Source organism: Octopus sinensis, linkage group LG6 (genome assembly GCF_006345805.1).
Source record: "Octopus sinensis linkage group LG6, ASM634580v1, whole genome shotgun sequence".
In the NCBI taxonomy this organism is placed as follows: domain Eukaryota; kingdom Metazoa; phylum Mollusca; class Cephalopoda; order Octopoda; family Octopodidae; genus Octopus; species Octopus sinensis.
The window spans coordinates 37,522,786-37,545,393 of NC_043002.1; positions in this window are offsets into that span (position 1 = coordinate 37,522,786).

Genomic DNA, 22,608 nt, shown 5'->3' on the forward strand with positions numbered 1-22,608 from the left:
CTTTTAATTAACATGGCCAAATATCATATGAAAATATCAAGCATATAGTTTTTCATGAAAAACTATGTGTTTGATATTTTCATATGGTATTACCATGATTTCTGTGAACCTTCCAATTAACACAGCAGTATTGTAGGAACACATCATGTAAGAAATCAATATTTAGAAATGTTAAAAATCAATATTATATGACTACACCGAGCATATAGATCTCCATGAATTATAAAAAAAAATATATAAGGATTGATTGAAGGGTAAATAGATTTAATTTCTTTACCTTGAGACACACATCAAAGGCTTTGGAAAAAGATAGTACCTTTTCTATTTAGCTATTTGATTCTACATATGAAACTTTTTGAAGTATCTAGATAGGTTGTATAATAATAATCCACGGATAATTGCAATATTTTTTTAATAAATTAATCAGTATTGACCTGGGAGTAAAAAAATGAAAAAAAAATATCATCAACCTATATGCTAACACTAGCAGCCCTATATCTGTGTATGTAAATATATATATAAAAAGATAAACGTCGCCCTTTTCAAGCCTAGCCAGGCCATGGGCCTGGTTTCCTAGTTTCTGTGGCATATGTGTTCCCCCCAGCTGGACGGGACGCCAATCCATCACAGCATTACTCAAGAAACAGGAAGAGAGAGTGAGAGAAAGTTGTGGTGAAAGAGTATAACAGGGGTTGCCACCACCCCCTGCTGGAGCCTCATGGAGCTTTTAGGTGTTTTTGCTCAATAAACACACACAATGCCTGGTCTGGGAATCGAAACTGCAATCTGTCGACCGCGAGCCAGCTGCCCTAACCACTGGGCCATTGTACCTCCACAAACATATATATATATATATATATATATATATATATATATATATACACGTGCACACACACACGCACATACACACACACACACACACACACACACACATGCATGCATGGGCTGTTTAGTTTGCATTTTATTTTTTAATCTCAGGTCAATCATGATAATACATAAATGTATATATATATATACACACACACACATATATACATGTATATACGAGCATACATGCACACACACACACATATACACTCACAGTTTCATATTTAAAATTGAAGTGTATCTGCATAATTTATAATACATATCATACAAATATTAGATAAGAAATGTGTTAAAAACTTCATAACACACAAAAATAAATTTACAAAGTAATAATTAGACATTAACTACAACTGGATATATATGAATCCTCACTAACTGCCTGCTTGTATATAGAGAAATTAATCATCAAAAGAGAAAAAAACAGCTTTTCATGATTTGGGAGGGATATGTGATAAAAATGGATAAATCTATGGAAGCATAGGAAAAACAAAATAAAAAAGAAAATATAAAGTTTGTGTTGATGCCTAATGGCAACTGGAATAAAGATAGGACACAGGAAACATAAGAGTGTGTCTTCATTTTCTGTTGCTTTATAACTTTTAATGGGATCCACTTTAATATACACATGATATATATATATTTATATATATATATATATATATATATATATATATATATATATATATATATACATATAAATATGTATTCATTTTTCCTTTTGCTTGTTTAGGTCATTTGACTGTAGTCTTGCTGGAGCATCACCCTAAAGTGCTTTAGTCAAGGAAATCACCCCAAGACTTATTCTTTGTATGCCTAGTACTTATTCTATCTGTCTCTTTTGCTGAACCGCTAAGTTACGGGTATATGAACACTCCAGCATCAGTGTCAAGCAATGGTAGGGGGAAAACACACACACACACACACACACAATATATATATATATGTATATATATTTTGCTTGGCACTTTAATAATAACGATAATAATAATAATAATAATAATAATAATAAGATAGGTTACAGTAAATATTCTGCTCAATACCACAGACTTGCTTGTCAGTTGTTTGACCTTAACCAGTTGAGCATGTCCCTTAGTGGCTGACGATATGTCCATCTCTGATCACAAGTAAAAGTAGAGCATCATAGCCAAGTGTGGAGAGGAATTATTCAAGATTTGAATAATTCACCTCTGGAAGCATGGGTGTTTCATTCAACATCCTTAAACAAACCTTATTCAGGGAACATTTGAATAAGATGGTCTGCTTGACTTGAAGAAAATTCTAAAAGGGCCCCACCTGCAAGGTCTTGCACTGTTTATCTTGATATGAGATCACCATGTCATGCATGTGCCTGGGGTACTCTTATCAGATAGGTATACTGGGCTTCATATATTTTACTCCAGTATCACTTTGATGGCATGCACTGCTCTCTCATTCAATAATAAAAATAAGCAGCAAAAAATCACATTCTATTGTCAAAGAAGCTTGCAAATTCGAAAGGGAACTTGGCAATAACCCTGAATTAGATGATGAACCTGATTCTACTGCCACCAAACAAGCAAGATGGATCAAGCAGACTGCAAAAAAAAATAGGCAGAAACAAATTGAGCAATGTTGGAGCCAGAACCCTCTGCATGGGCAGTATATGCTTCGAAGCCGAAATGCTGATGTAGACCAAGCAACAACTCATCAGTGCCTGAGAAGTTCAGGACTGAAAGCAGAGACTGAAGGTTTCACATTGGTAGCACAAGATCAAAGCTTGCTTACCAATAGCTACCAAGCTAACGTGCTTCAAAACAGTTCTGACCTTAAATGCTGATTCAGCAATACATTTGATGAAACAACAGACCATCTCATCTCGGGATATCCTGTGCTGACACCAAATGAATACAAAAATCGCCATGATATATCGCCATGTATATAGTGTAGGACAGTATTTACATTGGAAAATATGTAAACACTACAAAATCAGCACTCCTGCTTACTGGTATGAACATCATCCTGAGCCAGTTGTTGAAGGTAAAAATGTCACTATCCTCTGGGATTTTCCAGTCAACACTGACAGAACAATCCAGGCTAAGTGACCAGACATAGTGATTAAAGACAAGGAAGAAAACACTTTGAGACTAACAGATGTAAGTGTTCCCACTAAACAAAAATATATCTGTAAAGGAATTTGACAAATTAAATAAATATTAGGACCTGGAAATTGAAATACAAAAGATGTGGCATCTTAAAGTGAGAACTATTCCTGTTATTGTAGGTGCACCAGGTATGATAGAAAAAAGGGATGTCAGAAACATCTAGATAATATCCCAAGAGAATCATGTCTCAGAGAAATCTGAAAGATTATGCTGACAAGTACTGTCCACATCCTGGAAAAACCTTATCAATTTAAATATTCATGTATTACATGAAGATATTTTGCTACTGCACACCAGGCAAAATGCTTAGCAGTATTTCATTTGCTGTTACATTCTGAGTTCAAATTCCGCCAAGGTTGACTTTCATCCTTTCGGAGTCAATAAATTAAGTACCAGTTATGCACTGGGGTCGATGTAATCGACTTAATCCCTTTGTCTGTACTTGTTTGTTCCCTTGTGGGCAATAAAGAAATTTGGGGATGAGTCGATTACATTGACCCAGTGTTCAGCTTGTGCTTATTTTATTGACCCTGAAAGAATGAAAGGCAAAGTTGATCTTGGTGGAATAGCAACAGGTGAAATACTGCTAAGCATTTTGTCCAGAATACTAACGATTCTGCCATGATGATGATGGTGATGCTTTCTATTAATAGGCACAAGGGCTGAAATTTTGTGGGAGGGTGTAAGTTGATTACATCAACTCCAGTGCTCAACTGGTACTTATTTTAATGACCCCCAAAAGGATGAAAGATGAAGTTGACATCAGTGGAATTTGAACTCAGAATGTAAAAATAAAAAGATGAAATGCCAGTAAGCATTTTGACTAGTGTGCTAACGATTCTGCCAGCTCACCACCTTAATAATAATGAAGATGATGATGATGTGATAATAATAATAATAATAATAATAATAACAACAATGAAGGTGAAACCCTACTGATAGGAAAACATACTGTCAGACTTTGTGCAAGTCTTAAAAATAAAAGAAAACGAGCAATATGACAAAGCTTTTTTTTTTACAGAGATGATGATTGCATTCTTAGTTAAAAGTTAAAGCTTGCATAAGTGTGAAAAACAACATAAGGGCTGTCAACTATGATTAAACTAAATTTAAGGAAATTTTTTTTTCAATTTTACTTCTATTTTTTTTAACCCTGCAGCCAGTCTTAAAACCTGAATCAACTAGACCTTGACTGGCTGACATCAACACATGTTAAGGTTCTTATTTATTCTCTTGTTTTCACAAATTTCATCTTTAATCACAGTTTTAATTTATTTATTTTTTCTTGTTGTTTATTTGTGGTTTTTATTTTTTTTTGTTTTACCTTTTTCGATTTTTTTTTTGCATGTGTGTTTTTAAATTTACAAACCACTACAGCCTGCATTATATTAATTCTGCTTTCTACACAACAACATAGATGATATTGGTCAAAAGAAACAAAACTGAATAGATTCTGCAATCTATTCGCTGCTGTATTTTCCAACAAATTGTATTGAATAAAAGATAGAATAAAAATAAAATAAAATGGAAAATATATCAAATATAGAATAAAATAATAAAAAAAAAAATGGAATGAAATAGAAAATTATTTAAGGAATTTTTAATGCAGCATGAATTGTATTTCTTGAGCAAACATCTGAATTTAGAATTTTGAACAGGAAAATAAATGAGAAAGAATTAACTAAAAAAAAAGAAAAGAAAAGAAAAATAAAGAAAGAAAAATGCAAACAGAGTAAATAAAAACAAACGCATCTCTATTTTCCTCTTCTTCACCTTCCCTGTGTGTATGCGAGTTTGTGATTACACATATGCACATATAGATATGCATGTATATACATATATATATATACATATATATATGCATACACATATTTATACATACATATATATATATATATATATATATATATACACACGTGTGTGTGTATGTATATATCTATAAACACATACATACACACATACATATATATGTAATGTATATATATATATATATATATATATATATATATATATATATATATATATATATATACATACACACACAAATATATATGTATATATACATACACACACATATATATATATATGTATATATACATACACACACATATATATGTATATATACATACACACATATATATATGTATATATACATACACACATATATATATATATACATATATCTATAACACTGGAACACATACACACACACACACACGCATGCATGCACACACACACGAACACAGACGTGTGCACATACACATACATGTGAAGAAGGACATAGATGATTACAGCCAAATCAAATCTTACTCAAATCATTACCAATACAATGACTTTCCAGATTTAGGTGTATCTACGAACCAGAGGGGGAGGAGGTCATAGGGGAAGGTAAGTGATGCAACAGTGATGGCATTAGTAGCAGTAGTGGTGGTCGTGGTGGATGCCTACTTTTCAGTGTATTTTCTGACTTATTAGATTCTTACTTGATCACGTATAAAATCATGCACAAACAAAATTGTTGCATACCATATATACAAGTAGAAAACTTATGGAAACATACATACATACATACCTACAGACAGACATCATATATACATACTTATATATATACATTCATGTATGTATGCGCACATACACACATACATACATACCTACAGACAGACATCATATCTACATATTTATATATATATACATTCATGTATGTATGAGCACATACACACATACATACAGGTAGATAGATAGATAGATAGATAGATAGATAGATAGATAGATAGATAGATAGATAGACAAATAGATAGTTGAAGATTGACAAAGAAACAGAAAAAGATGTTACTGAGATTCACTAGTAGTTACGATGTGTGGCAAGAGAAACCAGCTGTCAGTTGACAATTAGAACGCATCTTTCGAAGGAATAGTTTCAGATATGGAGTTGAAGCATAGACAGTTGTTGCTGTTGCTTCTACAGCTGCAGCCCACAACAACCCATGGTAGCTCACAGCAGCTGAAGTAGTACTTGTAACCAGTTCAATTAAAATTATTTGTAACATCTTTAACTCTTTTGTGTTCATATTACTCTTGTGAGATAAGGCAGCAAGCTGGGCGAAATACTTAGCAGTATTTCGTCTGTCGCTATGTTCTGAGTTCAAATTCTGCCAAGGTCGACTTTGCCTTTCATCCTTTTGAAGTCAATAAATTAAGTACCAGTTACGCACTGGGGTCAATATAATTGACTTAACCCTTTCGTTACCAACCCGGCTGAAACCGGCTCTGGCTTTGAGTACAAATGTTTTGTTTTCATAAGTTTTGAATTAAAATCTTCCACCAAACCTTAATCACAATTTATGTTCCCTAACACTAGCTTAATGATAACTAAGTTATTTTACTAAATTCTTAGTTATATTTAAAGTAATTGAAAAAAACACAGAGCATCTCAAAATAAATACAGTAACGAAAGGGTTAATCTGTCTGTCTGTCCTTGTTTGTCTCCTCTGTGTTTAGCCCCTTGTGGGTAGTAAAGAAATAGGTATTTCATCTCTTGCTATGTTCTGAGTTCAAGTTCTGCCAAGGTCGACTTTGCCTTTCCTACTTTTGGGTTCAATAAATTAAGTACCAGTTGCGCACTGGGGTCGATGTATTCGATTTAATCCCTCTCCCCAAATTTGAGGCCTTGTGCTTCCAGCAGAAAGGATATTTATTACTCTGTATGATATAGTGCTCATATATTCATGTTATTTTGAATTAATCAGGGATTATCTTTGTAGCCTTGAAATTTTGGCAATGTGATTGTTTATTCTTAGAATGACATTGTAGGGTAGATAGGAGAGGCCAGATCTGATCAGTTTGAACACAAACAGGTAGAATATTTGGGCCAAATATGGCCAGTTTAAATGTTAATGGATTAATGATGGGTGTTCTAATTTTGACTAGTTTGTTACTGGTGTAGTGTATCTAGGACTACTCTATCCGTTTAATCATCCACTCCTTCTACTCCAAAGTTCTACGCCCACAGGAATTCCCTTGTTGTTATGTATACATCAAATTGGAACTAGTATTGCAAAAAAAAAAAAATGCTATGGCTAAGGCGCAGGAGTGGCTGTGTGGTAAGTAGCTTGGTTACCAACCACATGGTTCCAGGTTCAGTCCCACTGTGTGGGACCTTGGGCAAGTCTTCTACTATAGCCTCGGGCCGACCAAAGACTTGTGAGTGGATTTGGTAGACGGAAACTGAAAGAAGCCCGTCGTATATATGTATATATATATGTGTGTGTGTTTGTGTTTGTCCCCTCCAACATCGCTTGACAACCAGTCGTAGTGTGTTTACGTCCCCGTAACTTAGTGGTTCGGCAAAAGAGACCGATAAAATAAGTACTAGGCTTACAATGAATAAGTCCTGGGGTCGATTTACTCGACTAAAGGCGATGCTCCAGCATGACCGTAGTCAAATGACTGAAACAAGTAAAAGAGTAAAAGCGTAAAAAAAGATTTAAAGCCCCTTCCTTGAGATCAAAACAATTATTAAAGCAAGAATTTTTAAATGCATGCTTGGTCAATCTAGAGCTGATCTGGATCTAAACAGTAACAATAACAACAGCAACAGTCACCACCAATGCCACCACTATCACCGTTGCTGCAGCCTTTGCCACCACCACCACCACCACCACCACCACCACCACCTATTATGTTATTAATGTTGCCAAGATTAACCCTTTAGTATTTAAACTAGTCATATCCGGCCAAAATATTTAATCTACCTTACGTTCAAACTGACCAGATCCAGGCCCTCACACCTGCCCTACAATGTTATTCTACATTAAGTAATTACACCATCAAGATGGTGAAGATATGAGATAATGTATGATTAATTCAAATCAATGTGAATCAATAAGCATTATGTTTGATAGAATAATCCGAACACTAAAGGGTTAAAGTATACCCCAGTAAAATTTGAACTTCAAATACAGAATAACGAAACTAACTTTTGAGTTCAGAGATTATGGGTTTTTTTGGGCTGTTTTTTTTTTCTTTTTGCTTCCTCTGCTACCTTACCTGCCTTCAGTACTTTTGGAATGAAAATGACAATGCTTGAAATAAAGAAACTAAATGTTTAAACATTTCCAATAGACGATTTAATTCCACAGCTCTGTTATCAAAGATCTTAGTTTGTATATCTATTATGTCTCGAGGAAACTGAACAAATCTAAGCTACAGGCTAAGTTTTCAATGGTGAATGAGTTTGATGATATTATGTGCTTGTTTACTGCACTGAATAAAATGTAATTTGTAATGCTAGATAGACAATATGATGGGAATGGAAGCTAAGATTTAGACAAAAACTAATGTTCTGAGCAGTTGATTGCTACAAACTTAATTAGAAGTGTGCCAAATAAGATTTGAAATTAGATAGCTAGAATTGGCTTTAGGAGTAAATGGGAAAGTAATGCAGCAAATAGTAGAAAATGAAAAATATACTTGATGATAGGCAAAACACACACATGCACACACACACACGTATGCGTGCGCCCGCCCGCATGCACGCTAACACATGCACATATGATGGGAAGACTTCACAAATGAAGACGAACGGTATATAATTGAAAAGAAAGAGAAATGGTAAATAGGGTAAAAGAATAAATGAAGACTAATGAAAATTAATAAAATTCTAAATCAGAAAACAAATGACACGTTAGCCATGTGAAATTAAGCATTCTTCATGGATATGATGTTGTTGTTATTGCTGTCATTTAACCTAACCTCACTTTTGACAAGGCTGGTCTATATTAAGAAGATTCTAGTTACAATTATCCAATTTTTTGTTTATCCATAATGACATTATCCAGTGCAACATTAGGGTGAGATTTTTGCAGAAAATTTAACTGCTATTTTTAACAGGTCAAGTCAGTGCCATCTTATCTTATAAAGCTTTATAATCTTGCTGAGGTCAGTGCTGCCTCTCATCTTCCCAATGCTGAAAAGAAAAGTTCCATTTTTGGGTGGTCAATTGGATGGCATTATCCAGTGCACCATTAGGGTGAGATTTGAGAGAGGTTTAACTGCTATTTTTAACAGGTTGAGTCAGTGCCATCTAATCTTATAATACTTCATAATCACACTGAAGTCAATGCTGCTTTTATCTAACCAGATTTGAAGAAAAAAGGTTCCCTTTCAGGATGCTGGATTGGAATTGTAAAAACATAATACTAGACACCTTGTGGTACTTCTTGCAGTTCTTTGTGTTGTGAGTTCAAATCCATCTATGGTCTATTTGTATAGTAGTTAACCCATTACCCACAGTCTGACACATTGGGTGTCTGTAGACCTTCAGCAAAGTTCACTCAGTTTCAAGTATTTAGCCTAGGTCTCTGATTAGAGAATGCTTCTCTCCACCTCACTCATCAGTCTTGGAGGCCCTGTAAAGAGTCATGCCAACTAAATCCCCTACCGACTTAAAGATAAGAAATTACTAAATAAATAAATAAATCTTTTATCTTTTACTTGGTTCAGTTATTGGATTGTGCCTATGCTGTGGCACCATCTTGGGAAGTTTAGTCGAGCAAGTTTGACACCAGGACTTATTCTTTAAATCTGGTACTAATTCTGTTGCTTCTTTTTGCCAAACTGATAAGTTATAGGAATTCAAACAAACTAGTACCAGCTATCATGTGAGTAGGGAGACAAATACAAACACAAACGTGCACACACACTCTCTGTTACTCTCTCTCTCACATGCACACACACATACGCACATGCACACACGCACATTCACATTCACACATAAATGTGATTCCACATAATTCTTGAAATAAAACGAATAATTTGTAAATTTTTAGCCAGCAAATAGAATATTTAATCTCAGTAGCTCACATATCATATCTGATACATAGTATAGTATTTTTATGTACAAGAAATTCATATATGCTAACATTAAGAAGCCAGTTAAAAATTACATTTTATCGCAAAAGATTATGAATAGTACATTAGCCTAAGTTGTCTTAAAAGACTATACATAACAAGAAACATCTTAGAATGGCTACAAGTGTAGATAATCAGTTATAATCCACAATATTAATTCTTAATATTTCATATGAGATAAAATACATTGATATACATAAAAATATTTTAATCTAAAGAAAATAAAAATGTTATATTTTTATGTGTTTTTCTAATACAAGTGAGTGAAAAAACCTTGTAGTAGTCTAATTCTTATGAATTATATACCCCACCTTATCTTAACCTTTCACCACAAGGTCCAGTCTAATCCTTGTTGTGATGTGGTGGTTGTGTGCCTTAATGATCTCGAGAGCTAAGTTAGTGGAGCACAAGCTCTTGACAGGAGTCCTCATGCTGGACCAGTCAAAGGATTGAGACTAGACTAATACTAATCATTTCTTGCCAGAGGTAAAAATGGGTTTGCATAGGGTCAGCATTCCTACCTAGAAAAATATGTAGAGCTGCAGAAGCATCAAGGACAAAACCTGGAAGATGACGGCCCAGAATTGAGAAAAGTTGAGATAACTTGTCAATGGATTATGTTCCATAGGGAGCAAAAGGCTTAAGTAATTAACTAACTTTACTCTTGACCATGGCAACAAAAATTGTATACTTATAAGATTAGCTTGTTAGATAAGCATAGAGAAACAATCATGGTTGGTTGTTTTGCTATTTTTTAATCCCCAAATCAGTCTGATTAAATAAGCCTGTGCTAAAAGGCAGCTTCATCTTGAAAACCTTATTGTCTTTAGTACATCTAGGACTCATCATCATCATCATCGTTTAATGCCTGCTTTCCATACTGGCATGGGTTGGCTGGTTTAGATGAGGGCTAGCAAGCCAGAAGGCTGTACCAGGCTCCAATCTGACCTGGCAAAGTTTCTACAGCTGGATGCCCTTCCTAACACCAACCACTCTGAGAGTTTAGTGGGCGCTTTTTATGTGGCACTGGCACAAGGGCCAGTCTGGCAGTACTGGTATTGACAATGCTTCAATGGTGCTGTTTACGTGCCACCAGCACAGGACCAGTCAGGCAGCACTGGCATCAATCACGCTCAAATGATGATTTTTACATGCCACCAGCATGGGTGTCAGTTAGGTGGTACTGCCATCGGCCACAACAATGACTTCATTTGACTCACATTATCATATGTGTCTGACATCCCTTTTTTTAAGATGATAGGGTACACTTTGAGGGAAATATTGTGAATATTTCTGACAAATCAAGTAACATCATTAATTGAGAGCAGAGTAGAAATTTTTGGTGAAAATAGGAGCTAGCTTAGTGTTTCCCTATTTGAAAGTGGAAGCAAGGATATTGTCAGGGTATTTTCTTTCAGAAGTTTTGCATTTAGTGTCAAAGAGGGTTGGCTTTGGAGGTATTTTTGTGAGTGGAATTAAAAACAAAATGGAAAATAAATGCTGGAGATTTGTCTGTAGGGTTCTTTCTTATAGAATTTCAAAAAAAGCAAGTAAAAGGATTGTTTTCATGTGAAAAGCCTATTAGGAAGGATTAAATGCTCCAGCTACAATTTAGGTAACAAACAAGAATATATAACACCCTTACATATAATTTTGCATTATGACTGATAATTTTATACCAATTAAAATGAGAATATCTTCTTGGTGTTTTTTTTTACCTGCAGTTAGGCTGATGGATACTACTATCAATTGGTGACTGTTGTGTTATGGATTTAGAATTGTGGTTGTTCCTTAGCCCCACACCAGCTCTGATAATGTAAACCTATAATCAAAGATATTTCAGCCATACCCACCCCATCTATATATCTCTCTGCAAGTCCATTGCTGGATAATTCCAACAATATGCCCTTGCAGTAAAACCGTTGTGTGTAATTTGAGAAAGATTTGACTGCTCTTTCTGGAGCTCTGTCTAAAGGATCATCTGTTTGTTTGTAGATATCATCATTAGCTTCTCAGATGTGGAGCGATATACCTAGAACTTGAATCCCTTTTTTTTAACTATCTTGAATGGGTCTGTGGATAAAGTGTTAATCTTGATTAAAAGTTTGTTTATTGTATCCATCTTTTATCACTGCACTGATTTTTTTTTTTGGCCAATCCAATCAGCAGACAACATTTTGTAAATCCCATTAACTTCCCTTAATCTAAGTATAAGCATCATAACATCGTGCCGATTTGATTTATCAGTGGCTTATCAGTCATATTCAATACTTTATCCAGATTCCATCAAGGCTGATTCAATATCATATACATTCTAAAAGGTATATAATGGCAAAGCATTATATTACAGATGATTTTCATCAATAATGGTAACACCAGTAAATGACCTAGATTTTTCTCCATCTGCAATCCTGTGTTTGCTAGACTATACATGCACCAGTTTCTGATTTTAGAAGAAACCATATATAGCTGTCTGCTCAGTAGATAACCTTACCTGATTCTCATTGAGTGTTAATTAATCAACATAAACCTAGTTACATAAATTTCCACATAATTCTTCAGCCACAAATATTCATGTTAAGTATATTGATTGTAAATTATGCTTATAGATTTATGAGAACTAAAATAATCATACATCTGCTTAGTAATGAGAGTTTCCAGTGGAGAGATGGTGTATATGCATTCAGTATAGGTGCACAGTTCAGTTATTTGGTAAACTAAGCTTCAGGTGCATGTTAACTCTCTTTAATTGCTAATGAGTAAACCTTTTTTTCTTAAGTATAGCAAGCTTGTTTCAATGTTGTTAGCATTTATGACAATGCCAAAATCAAAACCTGATTTGTTCTGTTTTCTTTTAACATTGTTTTATTTATTTATATTTTTAAAAAATTTCATTTAAGCATGGCTACTGCCGGACTGCTTGAATTCTTCATTGAAAGTAAACTGCAAGAAGCCATGAGCCACTAGCCTGTGGTTCAATTCCCATCCTTCCCAGTATTCTTACACATGTGACATTTCTTTGTCTCTTCTCTTACTTCTTAAATGGCCTTTAACACCTTTGCACTAGCTTCATACCATCACAATCCCGGTCCTACATATTCCATCTACCCCTCTTCATATCTCACTCTTATGTGTTACATCTCCAAAACTTTGCACTTCCTTCAGTTTTATTTCCCTTTCCCCACGAGAAGAAAAATTTTCTAGATGCCCTTTCCAACCCTGTGCTTTTTGCATGTTCTGGATGAATATCAAAGCATATGATGGTAATAATATCATCATCATCATCATTCGTTGTTGCTGTTGTCATCATTTAATGTTCCTTATCTATGCTGATATGGGTTGGAGAGTTTAACAGGAACTGGCAAATCAGAAGACTGTACCAGTTCCTACTGTCTGATTTGGCATGGTTTCTATGACTGGATGCCCTTCCTTACACCAACCACCTTACAGAGTGCACTGGCTGCTTTTTACTTGGCACCAGCTACAGCAAGGTCACCAAGTAACTGGCAGGACATGACACCTCAACTGAGGTTGCCTCAAATGGGAAAAGAACGGAGAGAGAGAGAGGGGGAGAAAGAGAGAGAGAGAGAGAGAGAGAGAGAGAGTAAGAGAGAAGGTGGTGATGATGTGATGGGGAGTGGGGTGAGTGTCAGGCTGTGTAAAATGTGTTTGCAGTATTCAAAGGTATGTTATGCTAAAGAAAGGGAGCAACCACTTTGGGTACTGAAACCTACACTAAACTACTGCAAACAAGTTAATCTCACCAGTCTGCTGTGATCTACAAATGTCATGTGTTCTGTTTGTTCATTTGTTCCCCTTACAAAACTTACACAGAAAAAAATTTCAATAATCCTTTAATGTGATCACCTATTTATTAAATCACGATATACAAAAGACACAGGCTATTTCTATAATTACATTGGACTTCTATGACCAATGTTACTGCATGGAAATAACACACTGTTAAGTAACAAACCTTCTCTTTGCTTAGTAAACCAATCTTAGGAACTTTAGAAGTCAATATCAGGTTTAAGCTTAAAGTTACTGTAAAACATTGATAATTGTTATTTAATCTTACAGAACCAACTTAAAGCTATAGAGAACTAACCTTTATATCTATGTTTTCAATTCTAAATATTGTTGGAACATTAACTGAGATGATAAGAATTTTAATTCCTATTTCTTTCCTTTAATAAAACAAAAAAAAAAGTCAATGTAATTTGGCAACATGTTGTCTCCATTAGTAAAATACCTAAAGCTGGTTTCATTTCCCAAACTATATTCCTAACTAAATAACTATATATCAAATATAAGGGGGAGAAGCCACACACACTCACAGTAATCTGGATTTGATTCTCAGTCAAAACCATTCTCCTTTCATCACTAATGCATTTGCTATGGTAAAAGCACAAACATCACAACTTTCTATATTCTGTGTCTGTTTAAATTTGAGGCTTCACAGCAGTGTGAGTAATATTTGCTTTTTTTATGCTTCATTCTCTGCATCATTTAGAATCAAACCAGAGTTTCAATGAAAATTCTATAAGAATTTAAAGTGAATGATTCTGAAACCAGATGCTTCTCCTTCATCACAATGACAACATTTACAATGAAATGAGTCTTACTTTGATTCAAATGCCTTTAATACAACAAGATTTTATGGGTGCTGGCATGGCCATGTGGTTAAAATGTTTCCTGTAAACTATGGAGTTTTATGTTTGATTCCACTATAAACCAACTTTGATAAGTATCATATATGAAAACTTCAGTCAGTCAATGCTTTTTGAGTAACATTAGCAGGCAGAAAATATGTGAAAATACATGAAAATGAGTAGTTGGCAGATTAAAATCATCGTTCCCTCTGACACTACCATATGATGTTTGCATGACTTTTAAGGTGTCTACTTAGATGCAGATAGTTGAACCAGGCTTCTAGTTTGAGGATTGCTGTGCTTATAATTCTCTCTCTGTTTATTTTCTCTTATTCCTTTCTGTTGAAAAGACTTTCTCACTTTCCCGAGCATCAAATTAAAAAAAAAAAAAAAGTACCTCTAGCCTCTGATCCTTGAGTTACTAAATGTGTTGTGCTTTACTCTGCTAGCAGTATTTACTTTAATGAGAGTCATTCCATTTCTATTCTTTCTTACACACTAAATGAAAGGATGACCAAATGGAACCATGGTCTACGAATGCATTCTTGTTTCTCTAAGACATAGATAAACATATTTCACACTCTACAGACTTCGAACTCAAACTTGCATTGATCGCTTTTATGGTTTTGCAAAACAAAATAAACAAAAAACACAACTGTACCAGTGTATATTAATATATATGTATGTATGTATGGGTGTGTGTGTATATAAACCTTCAATGCAAATGAAAAAGAGACTTATCTGCATATCCAATCATTATCATGTATGTACCTATATTATGTATATATACATATTGTATTGTGTGTATATATATATATATGCATAAATATGCTTACATACATGTATCCTATATAAAATACATATATGTATACATATATATGTGTGTGTCTGTGTATATACAGTGCAACACACATACATAAATGTATTTGTTTGTATACACACACACATGTATTTGGAAACTGTATCAAGGGAATGGTTACAAATATATATATATATATATATATATATATATATATATTATTTCACATGAAAGAATACACTACTTATGTAATAAATAAGAATGGCACTTTCTGAATGTGGGTTTCTTGTGTTATCCTCTTCTGTTCAATATGGCATATCCTTTGCCCTTCTTACCCAAAATGTTACAATATCTTGAATTTTGTGAATGCTTATATATTGAATATTGAACCGTTTATCTGTTTACTAATAAGGTTTGTAAGTATTTATGTGTGTGTTTTGTGTTTGGTTTTATGCCAATTTGTATCTGTCTGTGTATATGTCTTTTTGTGAGAGTGAGTGTGCATTTGTGTGTGTATATGAACTAAATTCCTGACCCAATACACATATACATACATACATAATACATACATAATACATACATATATAAATATATATATATATATATATAAAGCATAAAAGGGTATATATATATATATATATATATGTGTATATAATGTGTAAAAAGGTAAAAGGGTGTATATATATACATATATATAATATATATATACATATATATATACACAAATATATCTGATTTAATAATCAAAATAATTATATTTATTTTAGATGTGCATGCATGTGTATAATGTGTGTGTGTGTATACATATACATATGTATATATATATATAAATATGTAAATATATATATATGTATATATATGTGTGCATATATATGGGTGTATACAAGGCAAACGCATACATAAATGTATTTATTTGTATACACACAGAGATGTATTTGGAAACTGTATCAAGGGAACGGTTACAAATATTTCTTTTTTTTTTTTAAATGTACAAAGAATAGAAAGTAAGTATATTAATAAATTCCTTTCATGTCATATTTTCCCTCTAAAATAAGCTAAACACTTTTGCCGTCTTGCTTGATGAAAGCCGAACATGATAACAAGAATTTCACAATCACCATATTAACACACATACACACGAAAAAAAAAACAATAAAACACTAGCAGGGAATAATGGCAAGGTGGGGGAGTTTATAGTGGTAGGGGTGAAAAAAACTAGGGTGGGGAAATAAGTAAAAAAAATAAAATAAAATAAAAAGAATGCTCTTCTTTCCTTTCCCATCTACCTAATGTAGAATATCTTTCAATTGAATTATTTGAAATATTCTGTGAAATAATATCCATATGAAAGAACTTTAGGATTATATTATTGATGAATCTCCTCTCAGCTATATCATGTCAGCTGTGGTTTTATGCTTAATCCATTATGGGTTTTATATCAATGTCTATCAGGAATCTCAAGGGAGAGCTAGCTAGTCTTCCCTAGAATGAGGTGTGCACTGTGTACTTCGTGATGCAATCTGTTGATTTTTTTTGTTTTGTTTGAAAGAGAAGTACTCTGCATGCATAAAAATTCATCGTTTACTCTGACTTGTCCTCTGTCTCTTACCTTTATAATTGACAATTCCATTACAGCATCATTTCAACAACAACAATGACGACAACAACAACAACAACAAAAACAAAGCAGTGAAATACATGGTATAGTTTATCATGCTATGGCATGATATGATACCTTGATTGGTATGGATGCATTTTGCTCTCTCGCTCTCTCATTCTCTCACTCACTCTCTCTCTCTCTCCTCTCCCTCTCTCTGTGTATTTCTTACTATTCCTCTTTCGCAGAGGTTGACTGATTTTTCTCTTCTGCTTCTGATGCAAGAGATTTCCATTTCATAAACACTATGTGTTGATGGATATGTCTGTCTGTTTGTCTGATTGTCAACTAGTTTTTATTTGATGCATGACAAAACTAACCAACACCATTATCATGAGTACTTTACAATATATATATTATATATATATATATATATATATACATATATATACATACATATATACATATATATATATACATATATATATATGTATATATGTGTGTGTGTATTTTTATATATGTATATATATATATATAAAGAGATATAAGTATATAAATATGTTTATATATGTATTTATGTTTGTATATACATATGTAAATATATATATATATATATATATGTGTGGGTGGGGTGTATGCATATATTTATATACACATCTATATATATATGTATATATATGCATATATTGATAGATGGATAGATCTGCTATCCATCTATCAATATATGGCCACCACCACTACATGTCACATATCATTACCACCACTACCAATAGTATAAAAAGTATCCTATCCTCTCACTACTACTACTACTACTACAATGATGACGACAACCACTACCGCAACCACCACTACCACCACCACCACTACCACCACCACCAACACCACTACTACAATGATGACGACGACCACCACCCCCCACTACTACTACTACTACTACTACCACCACCACCATACAATCACCACTTCTATAATCTGAGCCACCTTCATCACCACTGCAACCTGAGCTACTACTAAGAAAGCCAATAGTTTCTTTTCACCACCATGAAAGCTACTACCTCAACCTTTTACCATCAATACCACTTACTCCTCAACCACAACTGCTACAAAAACCAGCTACCACTAACCAGCCATTGCCACGACAACCATTACCACCACCACCATCACCACCAACACCAACAACAACAACACCACCACCACCACCATTACCATCGCTACATGTTCACTGCCACCAATACAGCTATCTCCCCCTCTACCGCCACCATCTACTAGTTTATAAACTCTACTGCCACTACTGTTGCTGCAACTGTTGCTGTAAGTGCTGTTACTAATCATTGATGCACTATGTATTAAAACTGGACAGATCAAACAGAGAACTGCTCAGTCAACTGAACTGTCACTAATGTATAATAACAGTGCAACCTGACGAGTCTTTGAGGGAGGCCTCTAATAAACCATTCTTTGATCCGCTAGAAATAGCAGCCAAATTATTCATTCCTCAAATCTCTAAATCTTAAAAAAAAAAAAAGGAAGGATGTATTAGAATAATCCTTTCTACTATAGGCACAAGGCCTGAAATTTTGGGGGAGGGGACCAGTTGATTACATCGACCCCAGGGTCTCACTGGTACTTAATTAATCCTTTTCTACTCTAGGCACAAGACCTGAAATTTTGTGGGAAGGGGCCCAGTCGATTAGATCGCCCCCAGTACACAACTGGTACTTAATTTATCGATCCCAAAAGGATGAAAGGCAAAGTCGACCCTGGTGGCATTTGAACTCAGAACATAAAGACATGAAATACCACTCAAGCATGCTAACGATTCTGCCAGCTTGCCACCTTGATGCATTAGAATAGTATCAGTATTTAATTGTAAGATAAAGCTGTAGTTCTCAACCATTTATAACAAATGGATTTCTTTGATTACTATTCTATTCTGTTTGTGACATGTTGTTGTTGTTGTTTGTTCCTTCTTGAGCCATGCCTGGCTCATAAGGGCCGGTTTCCCAGTTTCCTTGGCGTATAGGTTCCCCACCTGGACTGGACACCGGTCCGTTGCAGGTGAGCTGCAAGATGCAGGAGGAAAGAGTGAGAGAAAGTTGTGGCAAAAGAGTCAGCAGAAGTTCGCCATTACCTTCTGCTGGAGCCGCGTGTAACTTAGGTGTTTCACTCATAAACACACACATCGTCCGGTCTGAGATTCGAACCCGCGATCCCTCGACCGCGAGTCCATGTGCCTCCACACTATTCTATTCTGGTGGATCCCAACAGTCATTCAATGCTTTAAACACTAGTTTTGTAGATATTGGTTTTGAAATTCCTATTTTGTTTATCATACATTCACTTTTGTTGGTTGAAAGAGAAAGAAACCTAGGTGTTATAATAAATAGATTTAAAGCAAACATTTTTCAATAGACCCATAAAATACTACAGTAGATCCAATTTACTATTTTACTTGTGTGGACCTCCAGAAATCTTACAGGGACTCTAAGGGATTGTATGAACTGTGGTTGAGAGCCACTGAGCTAAACAAACTCCTGCTTAGGGGTCATAATCCAATGAGTTATGAAATAATTAAAAAATTGCTTCTAATATTTGTAATTTCTTTATAAGGGGCCTTTATAAATTTTATATAAGTTAGAATTTCACCAAGTCTAAATCTGGTACTGGCCCTGATTATTTTATTTAATGGTTTAGTCCAAAGAAAGAGAAAGCAAGCAAGAGGGGAGATGGTGATAGGAGAAAAGGACTCAACACATGACTTGTATTTTATTTATTGACCCTGGAAAGAGCAAAGGCAAAGCTAAACCCATCAGGATTTGAAGTCAGGGTGCTGAGAACCAGAACAAAAAACAGGCACTTTATTCATTACCTTAATAACATCTCTGCAGATTTGCCAGTTTTACAGGTTCATAGAGATAAAAAAACAAAAAGACTAAAGTTGTCCTAACTACTGTTCTGTACACCATTTGGTCAACAATAAAATGTACAACAACAAAATCCCAGAACAGAGTGAATTATGATATGTCTGAAGCCATATGAATTGTTCATGTTTGCTTGACAACTTCTCTGTTTCTTCCAGATATATAAAAGTAGAACTGACAATGGCGCTACTTAATATAAATTTGATAATGAAATAATATCTTTCTCAGTACTTATGATAGCTAGGTGAAACTAAAATCTCATTCAAACAGGTTTTTCTCTTAGTATGTCATCCCAACTGACCTAATAAACTTGACTAATTGAACATTAACTCTTTTATGATCATATTTCTCCTGAAACATAATTCCCAATTAATTCTGAAAATAATCAAAACATGAGGTGAGGTTTTAATAAAGTAACTAATATTCCTCGTTATTAAGCTAATGTTTAGAACATTCTTCAGAAATGAAATTATTTTGGAAGGTTTTAATTTAAAACTGTATTATGAAAAAATTAGTGGGTTTGCATTATGTGTTGTCTATCACCTATGCTTCAAACTATGAAGATCCCTGCAGTGGGACTGAATAGTCATCTGAGAGATCATGGAAGGAAAGATAGAAATGCCATCGACAATGAGGAGACACTAGGAGACAACAATCATCTATATATATATTAAATATAGCTTAATACATGGATACATGTGTGTGTGTATATATATATATATATATATATATATATAATTAAATTCTATATTTTTGTGCAGTTGAAGATTGCTCTACATTTTAAATTGATGTAATGTTTGCATTGTTCAATTAAATAGAGTTGCATGAAACGATCGTACTGCATTACCTCTGGATATCCTTGTTGCTTATTTTGATTATAATCACCTTATTTTAAATTGTGTAGATAATACCATACTAAATTCTGGTACCTTCAAGTTAAGTACCATATTCATCTGAATCTAAATTTTTACTGAACTTATATATATATATATATGCATGCCTATTGAAATTCCTTTTAATTTTGATATGGGAAGAAGTGTATGTTAATAAATATATTCTCTTGTAAATTATACATTTTTAGTCATATAGTAGCTGCCTAAATGTTTGAAGCTTACTAACTTCCTACACTCAGATTCCTGGATCATGCTTACCTCTCTTTTCTTTTACTCTCTTTTACTTGTTTCAGTCATTTGACTGTGGCTATGCTGGAGCACCGCCTTTAGTCGAGCAAATCGACCCCAGGACTTATTCTTTGTAGGCCCAGTACTTATTCTATCGGTCTCTTTTGCCGAACCGCTAAGTGACGGGGACGTAAACACACCAGCATCGGTTGTCAAGCAATGTTAGGGGGATAAACACAGACACACAAACATATACACACACACTTATATATATATATACATATATACGACAGGCTTCTTTCAGTTTCCGTCTACCAAATCCACTCACAAGGCATTGGTCGGCCCGGGGCTATAGCAGAAGACACTTGCCCAAGATGCCACGCAGTGGGACTGAACCCGGAACCATGTGGTTGGTTAGCAAGCTACTTACCACATAGCCACTCCTACGCCTATATTTTAAGTGTTTATATTTTTTATTGGTTTGGCTGGAGGAAGGGGCAGTGAACCATGGCTTTGAAGGCCTTCTGAAGCTGCTTAGATTAATATATGTGTATATTACGCACACAAATACCCCCACCACACACAAACACACTCACAATTCATGTACATATTTCAAACAACATCATATATATATCTTAAACTAATGGTAATGATGAAAATACAAGTTATGTTGGCAAATAAAGTATTTAACATAAATCGATGCATATTAATCCAGCAATTTATGGCTCTGCTAGTTATATTTAATCTCAAATTGCATTTAGCAGATTATAAACAATTTATATATACACATACATATACATAACACATGCATATACACATACAGGTGTGTGTCTTTCCCCTCCATGCTCTCTCTCTCTCTCTCTCTATCTATATACATATATATATTTATATATATACACAAACATCCATATGTACATGTATATGTGTGCGTATTTGTGTAGGTGTCCGCACTTAAACAAACACACAAAAAATGGCAAAGCTATATAGCATTATCATACATGATTTGACATATCTGGTTGCACATGTTCACAGATCCATGAAATCATATGTATGGAAATACAGCTATCATTTAATTTGTCAATGTATATGTGTGTATATACGAGGCTTATGCATATATTTTGAAGATTAAATTAGAATATCAAATGAGTTTATGATAATAAAATTTGATTGATAGTTAAAGAAATGAAGATTTGACATCCAGTTAATCATGTATAAAATATCATACACATACACACATATATTTATATATATATATATATTTATATATATATATGTGCGTGTGTATGTCTATACATATATAATTTAATATGTTTTTTCCTTTGATAATATAAAAAGTAAATACAAATATATGTATAAAATATGTAGAAATTTATTCATTGCTTATGGAATGGTAATGTGAATTGTTCTTGGTATTTTTAATTCATTTATATTACTATGGTAATATATCTTTTAGTGAGAAGGTGCATATGAAACAGGCAACTTTTGGGTATGTGAAGTGTTGAAGGTTAATGTAAATATTGTAAATTTAAACAGTTTATAAATAGAAAGCAGCCACACCATTATATGTTATAGAAAATAGTTTAGAATGAAGCTCTGTTCAG